The 20,825-nt window shown below is 35.8% G+C and overlaps 1 long non-coding RNA gene across 1 annotated transcript; it reads right to left on the bottom strand.

Moving 5' to 3' along the window:
• Positions 1-2,183: 2,183 nt before the first annotated feature.
• Positions 2,184-5,226, bottom strand: LOC113753247. The gene is made up of 3 exons (XR_003465006.1): positions 4,886-5,226; positions 2,453-2,604; positions 2,184-2,322 (listed from the first exon to the last, which is right to left on the bottom strand). It is a non-coding gene; the product is annotated as an uncharacterized LOC113753247 (long non-coding RNA).
• Between the last annotated feature and the right edge of the window lie 15,599 nt (positions 5,227-20,825).

The raw sequence follows: 20,825 nt of genomic DNA, 5'->3' as shown, positions 1-20,825 counted from the left end.
ATAAAAAATTAATACTTTATGAGCCATTTTTTTAAAAAAAATTAATTTATATTAAATAAATAACCTATCGATTTCCTTTTTGCAAGAATATTATTATAACAATTTTTGAATTTTACTTACAAATATTGATATATTTATCATAAATTAAATATTTGAAAGTAAAATACCCGTAAAGAGGTGGTACTTTAAATGAGTAATGCGTGTTTGCCCGTAAATTATACTTTTTAAAGTTTATTAATTGTTAATTGATTTATAGTACTTTGTCGTTCATTGGATATGTAGCACAAATGGCAAATCTTGCACAAAATTCTAATTTCACTCTCTAAAATAATATTTTAATCGTTTGGACTAAATTTGCAAATGATTAGTAACCTCAAGGGAGGTCAGTGTAATTTTTCAAACCACAAGGGAGGTCAGTGCAAATGTCAGAAACCTCGGGGGAGGTTTTTGTAATTATCCCTATTAATAATTGTAAACCACTCCATTTTTATTATTCTAATGCCAACATAACAAATGTGACTTTGAACTATATGTGTTATTTTGCTAAACTCATATTTCTATGATGAAATTTTAATTGTAGTTTATAAAAAGAATTTCATGTAACAAGTGCTTCACAATGCCTATCCATTTATTCTTGAATTGTTACAAAAGTATGTAATGCATTAATTAATAAAAAAGTCTTGTGTAATAGGTTTAATCTCTCATCAATTACAAAATTGATCGAAATAATGTACTTTGGAAGTTTCATTGAGTATTAATAATTGTAAACCGCTCCATTTTTATTATTCTAATACAAACTTAACAAATGTGACTTTAAACTATATGTGTTATTTTGCTAAACTCATATTTCTATGATGAAATTTTAATCGTAGTTTATAAAAAAGAATTTTGTGTAACAAGTGCTTCACAATGCCTATCCATTTATTCTTGAATTGTTACAAAAGTATGTAATTCATTTATTAAGAAAAAAGTCTAGTGTAATGGGTTTAATCTCTAGTCAAATACAAAATTGATTGAAATAATGTACTTTGGAAGTTTCATTGAGTATTAATAATTGTAAACTGCTCCATTTTTATTATTCTAATACCAACATATCAAATGTGACTTTAAATTATATGTGTTATTCTTCTAAACTCATATTTTTATGATGACATTTTAATCATAGTTTATAAAAAGAATTTCGTGTAACAAGCGCTTCACGGTGCCTATCAATTGATTCTTGAATTGTTACGAAAGTATGTAATTTATTTATTAAGAAAAAAGTCTTGTGTAATAGGCTTAATCTCTCCTTAATTACAAAATTGATTGAAATAAAGTACTTTAGAAGTTTCATTGAGTATTAATCATTGTAACCAACTCCATTTTTATTGTTTTGAGACCAAAATAATAAATGTGACTTTGACCTATATTCCAATTTTGTCAAATACCAATGCATATATAGATTAATTAATTTTTCAATATTATTTGTGATATCATTTCCCCTTGTTTCCATGTTAAGTGACAAGATTCTAAAGTACTCCCTCAATCTTAATATTAGAGTCATTTTTTGGGAATCCAAATTTATATGGAGATATGATAATCATTATGTTTAGATGAGGTGGCATTGATGAATTACATATCTATCCTTTGAATTCAAAATATTGTTTTAATAGAAGTGTATCAAAATTTAAAAAAAAAAACTTTTTCAAATGGCAAAATTAAAAAGTATGTATTTAATTTGAAATGGCGACTCTTATTTTGGAACATCAATAAAGTAAAAATATGATAACAACTACAGACAAAGGAAGTACATAACAACTGTTTCATGAAATTTGAAGTTCTTTGACAGAGTTGTGAAAGATAATGAGCCATGTATAACACTTTTTCCATGCCTGCATTGTTTGGCTGGTAGATATAAAATTCAAAACCCATAAATATGCTTGATTTAAAGTATTTGGTCTATATGATTCTCCAAGTTCCAAAAATCTTGGGCAATTGTATTACATATTGTTAGACTTTCCCACTTTCATTACACGGATTAATAAAAAATAATAAAATGCAAAATTGAAACTAAAAAAGCAATAAGCATAAACTAGGATGGAAAAAGGGACGTGTGACATTTAATCATAATTCAGCACCTATGCATGACCAAAAGTTGAAGTCATTACTTCAAAAATACATGAACAGCAATTGTGCTTTTCCAAAATAACCACCGTTTAAAACAAACTTGAGCTTCCAAAAGGTCTTGTCACCTATTACATCCCAAACAAGCCACCTAAACATTTTAAACACTTTCACGGTGCCTTCCAGATTGCAACCTATTTCCAAATTCGCAATGTTAACCTGCACCAGAAAAATCACATATTAACAAGCCAAATTCAAGCAAAAAATTAAATGCAAGCATTTTTAGAATTGAATTACAGGACTTTTGTCAAGAAGACAAATTGCCACATAGAGCAAGGAAAACACATACCATTACTCCTTTTAAACAAAAATAAGCCTAGCTTCAAAAATATTTTATCATCTACCACATCCAAAACTAGCCAAACTACAACAACAATTCAAGCTCAAGTGGCTCCTTCTAGATTGCACAGCCTATTTCCATCCAAAATCTCCAAAATAAACCTGCAAAACAAAAATTTAATGTAAGAGATTTTCCACATAATGAAATTTTTTACTAAAACCATTGTGCCTCAACTGCATTTCTCAGCACTAAAACTTCCCATGTATTTGGCTACCCATATATTGCTTTCCAAAATCACATATAACTTGCATCACATCCATTCATCATTTTGTCATAGTGTATTACTAGAAATAACAGAGAACTGACTCTATGCATTCATATTAATTGAGATTCGTACTAACATCATCACACAGAAGCACAAATTGGTGACATCACCAATAAATTGTTTGAAAGAATGATGATACAACGATGGAAAGTCATTATTATTGCTGAAAGATGTCATGCATGCTCATGCACTTGTCCACCTACCAAGCTGCATGCATACATGCAGGAGTTTTTTTTTTTTTTGGGGGTGGGGGGCGAGGGGTGTTTGGATTTTGGGGCTTTGGATTGTGAGAAGAGAAGCTACATCTGCAACTAGTCATGGAAACGGCTGACAGAAACACAAGCTGTAAAAACTGGAGAGTTCCAAAGAAGTTGTTGGAAACACGGCTAGAAACAGAGGAAAAACAGAGCAGCGATATCACTTCAAGAAAGCAGTGCTATTATGGCACCATACCAATTCCTCACCCAGCTCAGTGGTGAAACAGCTAAAGAAATGTTCTAATTAAGTCGAGAGAGAGAGAGAAAAAAGAAGTCCTGTTTTTCACACAAGATAATGCTAATTAAAATGCCACAACTGATTCATTGAAAGGACTAGCAGCATTTGTCCATTGCTCTAACACTGAAGACGTTGAAGCTGTTGGCTCCCCCATTTGATCAATTACACTCCCTATCTTTTAAAGAGTGAACATGGAATCATGGCCAAGAAAACTCAGCAAGATTGCTCTGGGATTAACTTGGCATCAATCTATTACTATAAAATTCAAGACCCTCATGGACATTGATTATTGTAAGAAAGCCTTTTACGTTCCCCTTCTGTCGCTTCCCCAACCAACCGCCCATTCAGAGGAGAAAGAGCGGAAGCAGTGGCGGCGCCGGACAAGGTGGTGACTATTCGTACTAGGAAGTTCATGACCAATCGTCTTCTTTCCAGAAAACAATTCGTCATTGATGTTCTGCATCCTCGAAGGCCTAATGTTTCCAAGGCTGAGTTGAAGGAGAAATTGGCTAGGATGTATGATGTCAAGGACCCAAATGCCATCTTTGTTTTCAAGTCCAGGACGCATTTCGGAGGTGGCAAATCAACCAGGTTTGGATAGATGTATGGTTCTGTAGAGAATGCTAAGAAATCCTGAGAGTTCTAGGCCTTGTCAAATTTTTATAGAGAAAAACAAAAATGTTTTTGCAGCAGAGTTATTTTCTCATTTGTTACTTTGAATTGTGTCTTTGTTCCTTTGAAACTAAGCCTTGAGATTAATGTCGTTGTGTAAAGTACTGATAGTCAAATTCGTCATGCCTTCTGCATCTAAGTTCAGCCAACTTGAAGGACCACAAACATACACAGATTGACAAAAGATCCTATAATCAACAAGGTATGCACCAGAACAAATGCAATTTCAATCCAAATACTGGTTGGCAATGAATTACTGGGTGAATGTAATCAACTAGAAAATCTACATATCTTCTCATTTTTCATGTTCCGATTAGTGCTATTCAATACTCATTTTAGTAGTGCGCTATTCTAAATCTTGAAGATATCATTGGATGTTACTAGTAAAACAAAACTACTATTACTCAAAATGACATCTCTGAGGACTGGAATTTTTTATTTCTATGCTTTCAGTAGTTGAAGAATAATGGCCTTTACTAACGATAAGGCCAAACCTATAAATTGTCCAAAAGGACAATAGCTAATGATACGAAAGTATTGTTATCTTCTATGATATAGCAGACCATAATTTAACCACTTATCAACAAAAGCATACCATGTTAAAGACACAACTCCTATACAAGTTAAGAAGGATTAGGGATATAAAATCATACAAGCAAAAAAAGGTTACAAAGGTAATGAACATGGTTCTACCATAAAGAAGCACAAAACAAGAATCCTGACTTGTTGAACATGCCAAATGTGTTAAAAGAAGTGAATAACTCAAATATTATAAACATGAACACGGAGGATGATAGGTAGCAAAGAAAACTCAATCAGATTCGCATGGTAGCAATCGATTATTAAATTCAAGAGGACCACATAGACACAATTAGTAACCGCAATAAAAATAACAAGTAAAGTTTTACATATCTAGCCTTGATCTTAAAATAGAAGAAGAAAAAGCGCACCTGATTACAAATTGTTAGAGAGAGAATTCAGAGAAATTAAAAGGGAAAGAGAATGAAATCAACGAACTTGGTGGCATTTATCTTCCCGCATCTGCACTTTACTCTTCTGTTTCTTCTTTTTCTTTTCCTTTTTCAAAGGCCTCTTAACTCTTAAAACTACAACGTTTGGTTGTATTTTTATTTTAGCAAGAATAGAACCACTTCTTGCTATTGGTCAAGTACAGATCGGCGAGAACCTGTCCTCACCAAGTGCGGTACATCAGCGTGGAACTGCATGAATTCTCACGAGTACCAAAAAGCCTTGGCGCCACTATGACTACAATTTGGAGGGAAGCTTCCCGCCTTTCTTTTTGGCAAGGATGTTAAGCGAGGAAAGTCATAGTGCTAGCAAAAGTCAAGCTGTCTCCAACATTTGGTGAGGATATGCTCTGTTCCTCGTCATCCACACATTAATAGCGTTGACTTGTCTGCTCCTCGTAAAAAATTTTGTAGCTAATTCCCTTCTTTGTTGTAGTGTAATGGTTAAATTGGTCCTTTAGTTTATTATTTCATACATTCACTCCTAACTTAATTTGTATTTTCGTGGAAAATTTTCTTACGTTGATCTAGTAGATTTTCACACATTTAGCTTTAAGAAGGATTTATTAGACATGTACCTATTGAACTATATAGTATATGTTACGTGTCTAGTAATATTTGCAAATGACATAAATTACGATATGAATGCCATATATTTATTTAATTCATAAAATTTTTCTACACTGTTCTAGGATATTTTCTAAATTCTCAATTTCATAAGGATTCAATTAGGCATTTAATTTAACCATTTATTCGTTATATATAATATTTCTAATATCAAAGTAAATAAAATGAAATAAATTTAGGGCGCACACATAATTTTCTCTAGTTCTCACACATTTCCGTTATATATAGCTTTTAAAACAAAATTCGTTAATTGCATATTGGATTACTATTTTACTACACCGGTATCAACTCCAGCGCGAGATGCGGGACTCATCCCCAAATGCAAAATAAGTAGCAGTAGTAGGAGTAGCTTGCCCCTTTGTGTCATTAAAGTTCACAAACATAATCCACACATCATCGAAAGCAATGTCGAAACGGGCTGCCTTATTTAGGAAACTTTTATGCATCTTCAATTAACTTTATACCTAGCCAAATTCAACAATAAATAATCCAAATTCATCAATAAATTACTATAATTTGAATAATAGCTTGAATTTATGAATAAAAATCAATCAAAAAAGAGAAAAAAATTTTCACAATTACCATTATTGAATAACATGACCTTAGATATTAATGGATAACAAGAATTTCACTATCCCTCTAACAAGGTTTTTCAAAACATTCCTAGAACTAATGGCCTATTTGGCAAATGAATTTTTGGCTAAGTTTGTTTCCTATCAAATTTTTAACAACTTTAACTACATATTTCAAAATATCCAAAACACACAAAAAAAAATTTCTTCCTCCTTTCTCCTTCCATCTCAACCCACCACCACCTCGGCGTCGGCCGATCTTTTTTTTTTCTTCCTCTCCCCCTCTCCTCCTCTCTTCCCCCCCACTTCTCTCCCTCCCTCACCACCCTTCCCTTACCCCTTTGCCCGATCTGGTCACACGACTAGAAAGCACCCGGGAAAGGGGCGAGAGGGGAGGGGAGAGAGAAGAGAGGGAAAGAGAAAAGAGCAAAAAAATTTCTTGTTCCAACTGGAAGGGTGAGGTGGCAGGGGACTGGGAAGGGAGATGAAGAAGAAAGGAAAGAAAAGAACAAAGAAAGAAAGAAATAAAAAGAAAAAGAAAAAGAAATAAAAAGAAAAGAAATTTTTTTTTCATTTTAAAAATTTTTCCTACAATTTTTACAGTAAGTTATAGTAAAATTTTAGACAAACATCCAAAAAACTTATTCACCAAACGAGGCCTAAGTTTTACCCAGATATTTATTGGGAGTTATTTGCCAAATAGGGCCTAAGTAATATCTCATTCTCTTATCAACTTTTATCAAACTTTATTGGAATTGCCCAGTTTTTTAGAGTTTCTCTCTTTTTTCATGAATTTTAATTTGTGATTGGGATCCGTTCATATAACATTCCTCATTGGGAGGATGTTCATGAAACCCCTTCTGCTCTTACATGTTTGTTTAAAAGATCAGGAGGCCTAGGACACATTTTTATTGCATGTCTACCAATTATTGATTGCAAGAATTAGTTTCTAATAGGACTATTTATGGCAATCGATGAGTTAGAAATTTAATTTATGTTCATTAGTTTTTCTCACATGGCTTTATGATCACTTGATTTGAATCTTAAAACTACTTGTAATTCTAGATTGAAAATCATGAGTGGGTGATGTTATTGAAAAGGATTATATCTTGAAGAAATTTCTAGGTGGTTATGTTATAATATTTCTAGATCCACTGTGGTGGCATGTAGTATGAAGTAAATTCGGGATGCAACTGAGAATCTGGCAAATCAGAAAATGAGAGCACGGAATTTACTAGTGGAGTTTTTATTGATAGTAGGTTACTTTAATGAATAGTAAGACATGATTATCACTTTAGAAATAACTAAAGTTCAAATGAAAATAAGGTTAATTAAGTGGAATTTCTTCTTGATGTTTGGATTTATGTTGACGCAAGGGAAACGTAATGGGCATCAGGTGTTTGAAATTTCTATGGCCTTGTAAAAAGAATAGCGGATTTGAACATGAAGCAACCCTTCTTTGGTCTAGTGAACCTCTTTGATATACAGGTGAGATCTTCTTCCTCCAGCCCCATTGGTCCAGTTGGATCATTCCCTAATATTGGTTAGAGTAGGAGTAGTAATAGGAGTTGACGATTGACCAAAAAGGTGAGGAGGGGAAGGAGAGAGGGGGGGACATGAATTGTCCTTGAGTAAATAATATCTATGCTCTATGTGAAGGTGGAGAAAGCTTTTGTTGTAAATATATAAAGGGGGAGAGGGCTTTTGGTATACATAAAATTTTGTCATTTTATATTATTTTTTAACTACCCTTGCTAGCTACCCAATGTAATCAACTATCGATTATGGTTATGGATTACTGCTAAATAACTATCTATTTGTACACTTATTTTCATGAATTTTCCAATATCCATTGTCAAAAATATAAAACCAATTCCTTTGAAAATGATTTCAACAAATTTACTCAAAATTTTAATAATATGTTTTTTATTAGGTGTACACACATTGGTGTGTGCCCTAAATACTAGTAGTTTAATTAATACTTGTTCATGTAAAGTGATATAATTGGAAGGGCAGTTTGTTTTTATGCTAATCTGGTCAAATTAAGTTTCGAGAATGAAACTTGGGTGGGTAGAATTAATGTAATACCTGAAAATCATTAGTTGGTAATTCATAAGAGTTGTTGGCAGAAAAGCTAGAATGTATATCAATTAGAAATTAAACAACTAAATCAATTATTAGCATAAACAAGTATAGAATTCTTCTAAAGTGTTTAAATCTGTTGACACAAAAATTAGATCAGTAAGCAAGATAAACAACCTATAAATTGCTCGATATAGAATATTTAATGCATTCTAATGCGAACAGAAAAATAATTATTTCACATCCTATCATCCTTAGATCTCCGAGCGAATAAGGAGGAACCCACCTGCAGCTCACATTCAGAGCAAATAAGTTTTCAGATAGGTTCAATAACTTTAGATCTCCGAGTTTCGCAAAATGGTTTTCAGATAATACTCCAGTTAATGAGTTGGAAGAAATGTCCAATACTTGCAGCTTCGAAAGTTGGTATTGACCCTTGCATGTCATTAAAACTCAGATCCAAATAATTAAGACACCTCACATTGCAAAGTGACTTCAACGTTGATGCATCAAAGCAGTTTTCCCCTAGATCGAGATCAACTAGAGAGGTCATTTGTTCAAATAGGCCATGAATTGGACTAGAAAGATGATTAGAACTAAGACCAAGATCATAGAGACCAGAAAGATTATGGAGCCAAGGAGGGACCATGTGGTTGTTGAAATTATTTTCATCAAGGGAAGAAAGAGATGAGAAATTGACCTGTGAAGATGTAGATTGATGAAAAGTTCACAACCATCTAATTCTAGTCGTGTTAGTGAAGGAAGCATGTTAATTGTCTGTAACCCATTTTCAACGGCACTAAAATTCACCCCAGGCAGAACTAGGCCCTCCAGAGAAGAGAGTCCAACAATCTACCTGAGATCCTTCATTGTCAATCGATTCAGTGTTAAGGAGGGAGTTACACCTCCAAGTTCTAAATGCCGTAAACATGAGAGATTTCCTAGATGGTGGGGAATTTCACCATCAAACGCTGCATTTGCAAGATTTAAGTATCTCAGGTTTTTCAACAATCCAAGGAATGTGGGAACTTGGATTCCTGAAAAATTATTCCAGCTTCAATTCAGGTGTCGCAAATTGGTTAAATTGACCAAAAATAGACTTAATTGGTCTCCCAAGCAATTTTGCAGTAAATAATTATATCATTTGGATGTAACGGGCTCGCATTTTATAGATCAAGTTTCACCAGACGGTCAGTGGTTTGATGGTAACCAACGTCTTCCCATAAACAACAGTCCTCTCCTATCCAAGATGACAGACGATTTGATTCATCTGTCAACCCATCTCTGAATTGAAGAAGAGCTTGTTGTTCACTCTCAATACAAGAGACATTAGAATGAGTATAAGCTTGTTTGCTGCTGCCACATGAGAACTGGGAACTGGCTGGTGACAAGAGTAGAACTGAATAACAACAGTATTAGTAAAGAGGAAGGAGTACAATGAAGATGATGCTCCATTGGATTTCTTTTGATATTGGTTTATTTGACAAAGTATGGTTAGATGAGCGGTTTAATTTATACACGTTTAAAAGTATCATTTCGCCATTTTGCGTTTGAAGAAACTACATGAAAGTGATAAAATGACATTTTGCGTTCATGGAAAAGTCGAGCCAGTAAAGATTTTTTGAGTGTTTAACTGACTACGACATAGGAAAAGCAATCTACTTAAGATGCAAAATTAACAATATTCTTCTACTTTTCTTGTCTTCGACTCTTTTAATGGCTATGGATCATGGAGTTGGCGAGGCATTTGCATTTTAGTCTACCCCATTCCGACGGTTTAATGACTTGTTATTCCGGTGCATTATTTGATTGGGACCCATAAACGATCCAAAAAAGATTGAATTGGAAATATAATCACAGATCGGTGCTATGAACTGGAAAGAATAGATAATGGGATTCTGAAGGCTAGCATGAAATCAATAATTTGAGGTGAGTAGCTTTCATTTTACAAGTTAATTCTTGTTTATGTTTGCATTCGCATATTCGTTTCCAATCTGTCATCGAACGTGCAACAAAATACACCAAGCACCATGCTTGGGAGAAAAAATGATAAAGGGTTATTGGAAGACAGAATAACTTTGCTAAAATTTGTTTTCCTAACGTGGTGGTTAGATAGGCAAGCTAATAATGCCTTGACTTAAGCTGATAATATCTTGATTCTGCTCATTCAATCTGCTGATCTAGATTATGATGACGCGACATTTAGACGAGAAGACCAGTAAACAAACTTGATTAAGGTGTGCAGAAAACTTGACAACGTGTTGTGTCCGACAACTGCAAGTGCACTATGATGGCATATTAAATCAAGGCTCAAAAATAGAAATTTTTGTATTATTACTTAGTAGTATTTTATATTAGGGTTTTAGTAATTCTATTTGATTTAAATTATAGTAGTTTCATTGTTTATGAATTAGTATTTTATTAGAAAATTTTTTGTGGTTGTAAGACTTGTTTATCAAATCACCTAGTCTAGTCTTATTATTATTATTACTATCAGTCAAGAAGAATGAAATTTGAGAACCACGTTATTATGTATAATTAATAATATATTATTGATTTTTTCCTCTTCTCCTGTGCATACTTGTATGTGTGCAATTTGCCTTCCCATCTACATTGGTTCTATGAAATTTGTCTCCTATAACTTTCCATTGGAATTTTTGTGGGTCCTGCACACTGGACAATGACCCGTCATGGAAAATCAAGATGTTCTTGTGGAGACATATTCTGCATTCAACTAATGGAAATGTTCATTCCTTAGCAGCAGCTAGTCGTAAAATTGATTTGTTGATTCACGTTATCCCACAGCTTCGACCCTCTCGTTTGCAATTTAAATTAGGATTAATCTTTTGTATCGTAGTAGTGTATACATTAACGGAGTTTGATGCATACTACATATGCATAATATTTATATTTCGAACTCAAATTCATATAAGTGGTCATGCATCCGATCTTAATGGTATGTATTGTCAGCATATAGAAAAATAAAATATTTGACAGAAAATCAGCAAATCAATTGAAAACTTTACAAATGGAAAAGATGACACTTTATAACTCTAACTTATGGGGTTACACCATTTTCGCCTTTAAAGTTTTATGAATTTACATTTAGTCCCAATAATTTAATTTTTAACTATTTCAATACTAGTAACGACAAATCATTTAATCTAGAAGGACAAAAATATTTCGCACGTAGTTCATTTAGTCCTTTAAATTAACCCTTTTTTTTCTAAAGCATCTTTAATCTCCAATCTTTTATTTTATTCATGTAGCCCTTTTATTTTTAATTCTTAGGCTCGGATGGTTTAAGGATTGCAGAAAATAATATGCATCAGTAAAATTTTTATATTTAATAGAAATGCTAGATTTTCTGTTTAGTGGTTTATATTGTTAATTCCCCTGTCAGTCTAGCAAGCAAATGGCTTAACTATTTAATTGACTGCAATATAGCAAATGGTATTTGCTTAAGATGAAAAAACCAAAAGAGTATCTGCTTAAGATGTAAGACATTAGGGTAAGTTATGATTAAACAAAGCTTAAGGGGCTAATTAACGATATTGCTGATCTTAACTTCAACTGGAATGGATTGTGGGATTGGTGAGGCATTTTCGTTCCAATCAAGTCCATAGTGGTGAGTGCCGATTGACTTGTGATATTCCCGGGCATTATTTGATTGAGGCCCACAAATGATCCAAAATTGCTGGGAGATGCATCCTCAATTGTAAGATTTATTCATGATAAAGAAGACAGGACAAGAAGACATCCTATCTCATTTAGATCCAAGCATTGAGGATGTGCATTTAGCTTTACTAGATCAGCTTTATATTGATATTCAATGATTCCAAGAGAAGCAAAATAAGGTAGTGCATACTTTAACCCAGCACGCTAAGAGTGCTAATCTTTTTTTAATCTCTTTGAAATTCCCTTCCAAATTTCGTCAAGCAACTCATGGACAATTTCCTGTTACATCATTAATAAAATGTGTCAATCTTTTTTTTTTTTATCAAAAAAGGCTCATGCTAAAAAAATAAAAGATTTACATCTGAATTATTCGTATGGACCGCTTAGTTACTGGCTGGTTGGAGTGGTCTATGTCCAAGAATAAAACCAACCAAAAATTGATAACTTGCAAAATAGGATCCACACACTTAAGGCACATGCTAAAAAAAAAGAGCAAATTATCCGGATGGCCACTAAACTTTTGCAATCGTCGAGTTTTGGCCACCCAATTATTAAAAGTCTGGTTTTGACCACTAAAATGTATAAAGTTAAGACTTGAGGCCATTCTATTAGATTTAATCGTTAAGTTTGCCGATCTGTCTGTCCAAGCGATTTCCAAGACAAAACAGAGGGTCAATTTAGGAAGTTGAAAATAGCACTTGCACCTCTTCTTCCTCTCCTATGCATCTGTTCTTCGTCTTCCTTTTATTTTTGCTTAAACCCAAACATCAAACATTCGAGAAATGAAGAAAAATGAAACAACAAAGTGAATGGGGGTATTGAGAGTCAGCAGGAGGGGTTGACAAACAAGATCTTCATTTCCTGGAACGATGGATTGGGTGATTATAACAAGAGGCCATCATTTTGATCCATTTGATGCATACGGTAAAGTTTTAAAATCCCTAACTTTGAATAATGTATGTATGGCTATTAGTGTTAATTAAGGGTCATAGGAAGATGATTATTGTTTAGTTATGGTGGTCCAGAATAGATTGTCTGTTTCCTGTATGGTCCTACCTTTTACCATTGTTTTGGTTTTTTGCAATAAAGTATATAAGTATATATAGTACACTGATTAAAGTATTCTTAATGCTGGCTTAAGGGGTTAATTAATAATTCATTCATTGAATTTGGGTTTACTAGTTTTGACTAAAATTTTAGTTTTCTAACTAATTGCATATCATGCAGTGCCAGGTTCTTCTCTTTTCACCATACGGATGTATCATGGGGGTAAATTCAATTGGCAAAATTACAGATACATTGATGGGCATGTAGATTATGTTGATTTATGTGATGCGAAAACAATGTCTGTGCATGAAATAAACTACATGGTGGATAAATTAGGGTATTACGGATGTATACTGTATTACTATCTTGAGCCAGGAAAAGATTTTCAAAGTGGGTTGAAGGAATTATCTACTGATAAAGCCATTATCAGTTTTTTCAATTGGGCTTATAAGCATAAAATCATAGAGGTGTACTGTGACCACAAGACAAAGAATGAAATCAAGAGGATGGCCACGAAGTCCCTTCCTTTTGATATGGAACTGATTAAAAAACCTGGAGTCACCATTGAGGAACTTGATGAAAATGGAAATGTTATTAGGGAACGTAGCTTTAAACTAGTGCCGTTGACAAGATTGTTTGACAAGATAGATGCTGAGAACTGTTCTAGAGAGAATGTATTGAATAATGGGGATGATGGGGATGAAAATGATAAGAGGAAATATAAATGGCCAAGTGGAGACTGACACTGATTCGGATGGAGACTGTGATCGTTTTAGTGATGATAGGGATTTCTGTAGGGATGAAGAAATGTTAGAAGAATTGATTGTTGACGGTCTAAAATCTGGTGTAGATGATGAGGCATTCGAGTCTTCTAATACAGAGCAACCTAGATCTTCACAACATCCCACTTCTAATGATGATTGTAATGATGATTCACAACAGTAAGAATCAATTGCAGATGAGCAATTCTCACAACAGCAACCAACAAGGATGGATCCATGGTCACAACAATCAGGACTTGAAACTGAATTTGAACATCAGCAGCACCCTGAGACAAATGAAGAACAACCTATACATTTGGGAACTGGAAACCAACAGTCTTGGAGGAAGAAGCAAGTTAGAAGGAGAAGAAACATCTCTACAGCATATAGTGAAGAGGCAACTCCCCATTTAGCTGATGTCCATGCATTAGAGAAAGATACAGTAGTGACTGAGCTGCATAGTGATGCTGGCTCCTCAGATGAAGAGAATAATGATGACTAGAAGAATATGTATGCTGACTTCAATCCGGAAAGAGATCTAAAAGACCCAAATTTTGAGTTTCACGTAGGAATGAAGTTTGAATCAGTTGAACAGCTAAGATTAGTTGTAAGAACATATTCCATCATGAAAGGAAAATCAATAAAGCCATACACAAATGGAAAAAAAAAGGTTTAGAGCAAAATGCAAGCTTTCTTGCCAATGGTTTGTTTATGCATCAGCTGAGACTGCTCTTGGGACAGATGATTTGGTTGTTAAGAGCATGAATAATGTGCACACAAACTGCAATCATGCATGGGAGAACAAGAATATTTCTGCGAAGTGGCTTGCAAACAAGTACATGGAAAGGTTTAGATGCAATATTAAAATGCCTCCAAGAATGTTAAGACAAATAGTTTATGATGACTTCAAAGCGAAAATTTCAACATGGGTGGCATACAATGCAAGGGCAATTGCTAAAAAGGAGATTCAAGGGAATGCAAAGCAGCAATATAAGGATATATGGAGATATTGTGCAGAAATTAAGAGGACACACCCAAATACCACAATGGAAGTTATGTTTACTCCCTTCAGACAACCTGGTTGCAACCTAAAGTTCATAAGACTTTATTGCTATTTGAGACCATTAAAACAAGGCTTTAAGGACGGTTGTAGGCCCATTATTGGGGTTGATGGATGCCACATAAAGGCTGAATATCGTGGTCAACTATTGACTGCTATTGGAGTAGATCCCAACAATGGATGGTGGGCAATTGCCTGGGCACTCGTTGAGAGGAAAGCAACTGAACAGTGGAAATGGTTGTTTGAGCTGCTGAAGAATGACTTGCAGATTGAAAATGGGTATAGCTACACCTTTATTTCTGATCAGCAGAAGGTATTAACTCCATCCCTTTGTACATGCACTATACATAACCTATATCAGTTTACTAATGCATTTTGTTTGTAATAATGTATAGGGTCTTGACCGAGCATTGTCTGAGGTACTACCAAACAGTGAGCATAGATACTATGTGCAGCACCTTTATAACAACTTCAAGAAAAAACATCACGGATTTGCCCTGAAGACAAAACTATGGAACATTGCAGCAAGTACTACTGAGAAACTACTCAAGAAAGCAATTGAAGATCTGAAAAAATTTGACAAGGAAGCATATGAATGGGTGAAGAAAGCACCACATCCCAGTCATTGGTGTAAGACTTTTTTTTCGGAACATACTCGATGCGATATGCTGGTTAATAATCTGTGTGAAAGTTTTAATGGTCATATTCTTGAAGCTAGGCAGCAGTCAATTATCACAATGTTTGAGACCATTAGGGTATTTCTAATAGAGAGGATATTTCTAATGCAGAGAAGGAGAACTACAATGTAAATGTTTGAATTGTCCATTGGCCCACTAATTAGAAAGATAATTGATGATAAAGTGATAGAATCAAGGCAGTGGATGACCATTTGGAATGCTGTGGATGGATACCAAGTTAGAGGACCAAGAGAGGCCCAGTTTGCTGTTTATTTAAAGAAAAAGTCGTGCACATGCAAATTATGGAACTTATCAGGTATTCCTTATTGTCATGCTATTGCAGTAATTCACAGAAATAATAGTGACCCTTATAAAGAAGTTTATGACTGGTACAACAAAGATCTGTTTCTAAAAATTTATGATAATATTCTATAACCTATCAATGGACAAAGCATGTGGCTTGAAACTGATGGGGTGGATCTTCATCCACCAGAAAGGATAGTGCAACCCGGTAGACCTATGAAGGCCAGGAGAAGAGATCCTACTGAAACTCAAAAGAGTGAAAAGAGGTTGCGGAGAAGGATAGTCATCCATTGCAGAAAATGTGGTGTTGCAGGCCATAATATAGCTAGTTGCAAGTGGCAGTAACAAGACAATCAACAAAAGCAACAAGGTTGTGAGGAACAACAATTCGAGTATCAACAACACCAGCAGCAGCAGAATATGCAGCATCAACAGCAGAACCAGCAGTAGCATCATCATCATCAGAACCAACAGCAACAGTAGGATCAATATCAACAGCAGAAAAATCAGCATCAGAAACAGAACCAACAGCAGTACTAGCAGAATCAACTACAACAGCAAATCAATATCAACAGAATCAGCAGCAGCAGCAGAGCCAACATCAGCAGGATCAAGAGCAGCAGCAGAACCAACAACAACAGCAAGCAGAATCTGCACAGCAGCAACAGAATGAAGAAGTTTTACGAAACCAACAACACACAAGCCAAGGGGCTCGTCAACCCAAAAAGGCAGGGAAACGAAAATTAACAGATTCAGAAAAGGGTTACAAATTATGCATATTTAGGTAAAGAACCTCCTTTCACAATCGAAAATTGGAGAGGAAGATGGAGTAGAGAAACAGCTACAAGAGGAGGAACTTCACCTGCAACTACCAGAGGACAACTAAGAGTTAAAAGAGGATCAACACCTGAAAATTGAAAAAGAAGTAAAGCTATAGCTAGATTAGGATATAATTGAACTACATTTTGCCTTTCTACTAAATTCTAGCAGCTGCTGCTCTTTGTCGTAGATGCCAAAAATGGTCATTGAACATTAATTACGTGAAACAAAATACTTTTTGCCAGCTGCTGCTCTCTGTCGAAACGCCAAAAAAAGGTGCTTGCCTACTTAAAACAATTTTGAACCAACTAATTTGAATCAAATTTCGGGGCTTGCATTCTTTTCTAGACTTCTTCTCTGATTCTTCGTGGATCATTCCTCTTCTTTAATATATATAGAATCAAATTTATCGTGTAGACAAGAAAAAAAATTTTAAATCAATTTTGTTTTAACTCTCCGCCATGTCTCAAGTCTCAACTCCTCATTTCCTCACTTTCAGTTTCAAACACAACCCACAAGGCTTCAACAACCTACCACTCCCATGTCCTCCTCCTCATCATCAGGCCTAGGAATTCTTCCTCTTCTTTCTTATCTTCTTTGTCCTCCAGAAGCCTACTTTAATTTTTTTTGGGGTAAGTAGCCCACTTTAATTAGTATTATCCTCACGATAAGTTAGGTTTTGTTTGAATTACATTTTTCTAGACTTTTTGTAGAAAAATTACTGTAATGATATGATATACGTGAGATAAAAAAATAATTAAAAAATATGTTAACGTAACAATTTTTCTTTGAAAAATTACAATCCAAACACACCTTAGATGTTTGAACATCCCCGATTAATTTTGGAATACATTTTTAAATTAAAGGAATTAAAATTAAATCGATGATCTTACGTCAAAGAGATTTGTCCAAAATAAAATATATATTGCCATCTCGTAGTCAGTTTTGGGATGGGAAAGTCGATTGGCTTATAGCAATAAAATACTCCTACAAACTTGTCGGTGGTTGGTTAAAGGTTGAAATATCTGGTGGATATAATCTGCAAATGTGTTTGTGTGTCCTCTGAGTGAGAAAGAGCAAGAGGAGGATGGTGAAACAAGGAGGAAGCGAAGTAGATATAAAGAATTAAGGACTCGGCATAACTAAAGAAAAAACAGGTGGTAACAACCGAGTCAGCGAGGTTCGGGGTGGAATTTGTTGGAGGGAAGATGACTAGCTAAGAGTAGTGGAGAAGGTGATGATAGTGTTCGGTAGTTGGCAAGGGTTGAGTTAAAGTGCACTGTGGAGGAAGGAGCGATTGCTCTGCCTTTGTGCAGAGTTACGTCATCAAGGTTTTCCGACTCCAATTGGTGTCGTTTAGCCTAGAAAGTGTTTTAAAAGGCGAAAACCGTGGGCAGGACATTCTTTTATTTTTTAATATTTTAAAAATATAAAAATACATACATATATATATACATCTGCGTATATATAATATTAAAAATACCCAAAAATAAAGAAAAATTATAACCTTATGTGATTAAAATAAAACCTGCTTGTGTAACTAATGACATCCTATGAACAGAAACCCAATAAACCACTGTAAACTTCAATGATTATTTGCATAAAAAACTTTATTATCATCCCGCAAACTAATGATCATAGTTGCGAAAGCTCTTTCTAAAATACTAGCAAATGATACTTGTGAGGTTTAACTATAAAAAAAATGTCTTTTTCCTATTTCTTTAGAGTATCCTCAATGTGAGGGACAAAGTTTTGAAATATCTCCTCCTTTGTATTATCAAATTCCAAACTAACATTTATGTTTGCCAACTTAAATTTATAGGCTAATATAAGAAAAGTTTTCAGAAATTGCAAGTTGAGTTTAAGGATCTCAACTTCTTTAAGCAAGTAAAGGGAAAATCCAATTTAGATTTTTGTTGGAACTTTAAAAAATGGGAAAAAGTACTAGGATTTTAAATGTATATATTTTTTATGCCTCAAAAAACAAAACTTGCCCAAACGGTCTAGCGCTTGCCTCGATCCTTAGGGCGAATGTCCCACAACAATAACGCACCATTTAACCATCCAAGGGTAATTTGAGAATATCTTGCCCTGGGGCTTGCCCTGAAACTTGCCCAAATACGCCTTTCAAAACACTGATAACACTGATCTTCAATCGAGAGTTAGAAAGACAACTCGGATAGAGGATATGAACCACTTTCTTTCTGCCCCTGGCTTCTTTACATGTAAAACCTTTTAATTATCCATTGCATTACTATTACATAATAATTTCTAATTGTTGGGTCAAATCACTAACAAAAACCCAAAGTTCATCTTCATTACGTTTCCAAGTCAGTGTTTGACTTGAGATTATAAACTGGTACCAGAGAGAGCCACGAGTTTCATCATTATTGAAACAAGAATAGCATCAGTCACTAACCTTGTGAGAACGAATTTGTAGTTTATGGAATCCAAAACTAAAATTTGTATTTGTATTTTTTTTTAATAAAGAGTTATTTCATTGCTAAAAGGTAGAGAACAAGGAGCTACAGGCTACATCGGTCTCAAGGTGCGACAAGAGGGCTACTCCCTCCCATCTTGGGTACGAACAAAAGGAGTTCCCCTACTATCCAAAAGCAAAGTAGCTCTAACTTCCCGCGGGAGTTGCTGGAAAGCCGTGCTGTAAAAATCACCCTGGAGATCCATCGTTGCTAACTTATCTGCCGCGGCGTTCGCTATCTGAATATGTGCCTAGTGGTGGCACTGAAACTCTGAAGCAGGGCCCGAATCTGCCGTAACGAGTTACATAACAGCCATTTTTCCAAGGACCCTGAGTCTAGCAATTGAACGAGTCCCGTCAAATCCACCTCCACCAATAACCGTTGAACCCGAACTCTGTTACAGAAGAGTAAACCCTGCAGCAATGCCCTACCCTCAGCAGTCAGTACATCGACCTCCCCGAACTCTTTATAGAATGCAAAAATCAACCTACCCTCATGGTCCTGCAGCAAGCCTCCTCCTGACACCTTCCTTTTTGTCACACTGACATCCGTATTTAGCTTGACCACACCCTCCGGTGGCGGCAACCACGAGGTCACCAAGTGCCTTGTCACCTGCGGCCTCCATGTAGCTAAACGATCCCATGGGTCCTCCGAGTCACCCTTGAAATGCACTATGGAAAAGATGTTCGACCTCCCTAATCGCTCCACCATACTGCCCACTACCCAAATTATCCCCTGCGGATCTATCCGAGCCCCCTCAAACCGTGCCTTTATTTCTGGCTTGCCATATATACCATAGGACTAAACATGGCGTAATCGTCCGTATATGATTTGCCGAGCCCACTGATGTTGAAGAAAACCAAGATAAACAGTCCGCCGAGACCGACTGCGAGTTAGTTCGAAGGATACCGAACCGTCCGCGGAAGAAGTCCCAAACCTGCTCCACCACTGGCCCACCCAGAAAAAGATGCTTCGAGGATTCCTCATTCAAAGAGCAATAGTTACACCTAGATGCCATCATGATGCCCCGCCTTTGCAGATTCCCCTCCACCGGGACCAAATTACACAGCACTTTCCAAACTAGGAAGAGGATTTTGAGCGGAAGGATCCTATTCCATACGAACCTATCAACCAGAGATAGGTTCCTTCTTCGGTGCAGAGCCTCCCACCCATACCATCTCATCTTCCTGATCTGGATACAAGGTAATCTCTTGGACCTGGCACACCAAACCCATTGGTAGCCACGCCTGTAGCAATCCAGTGTTCCATCCCCCCTCTCCAAAGAATTCCGCCACTAGCATGTGTGGCGGGTCAATCTTGCCTAGCTCCTCAGCCAAGGGCATCTCTAGCAACCACCTGTTATGCCAAAAGTCAACAAACCTTTTACCCAAGCACCATCGAATCCTCGTCTCCATAAAATCCCAGACCTGCGCTAACCGACGCCAAATCCCCATGGGCCTACTCACTTGCACCATAGACGGGTGCCCGCCTTTAATGTACTTCACATGCATGAACTCCGCCCACCTCGACCTATTCCGACGTAACTGCCACCACAGTTTGCAAGCAAAGGCCGCACTCAAGTCCCCAAATGACCTTACCCCCAAACCCCTTTCTGGCGTTGGGAAGCAAACCCTGTCCCAAGATGTCCAATGAATGCCCTTCGAGCCATCCGCTTTACCCCACAAAAAGGCATTGCATATTCTACCCAACCTCTGGAAAATCGCTTTCGGCGGATGAAGAACCTGCAGCAAGTACA

Source organism: Coffea eugenioides, chromosome 11 (genome assembly GCF_003713205.1).
Source record: "Coffea eugenioides isolate CCC68of chromosome 11, Ceug_1.0, whole genome shotgun sequence".
Taxonomy (NCBI): domain Eukaryota; kingdom Viridiplantae; phylum Streptophyta; class Magnoliopsida; order Gentianales; family Rubiaceae; genus Coffea; species Coffea eugenioides.
The sequence above is the reverse complement of the archived record's forward strand: the minus strand, read 5'-3'. Positions and strand labels throughout refer to the sequence as shown.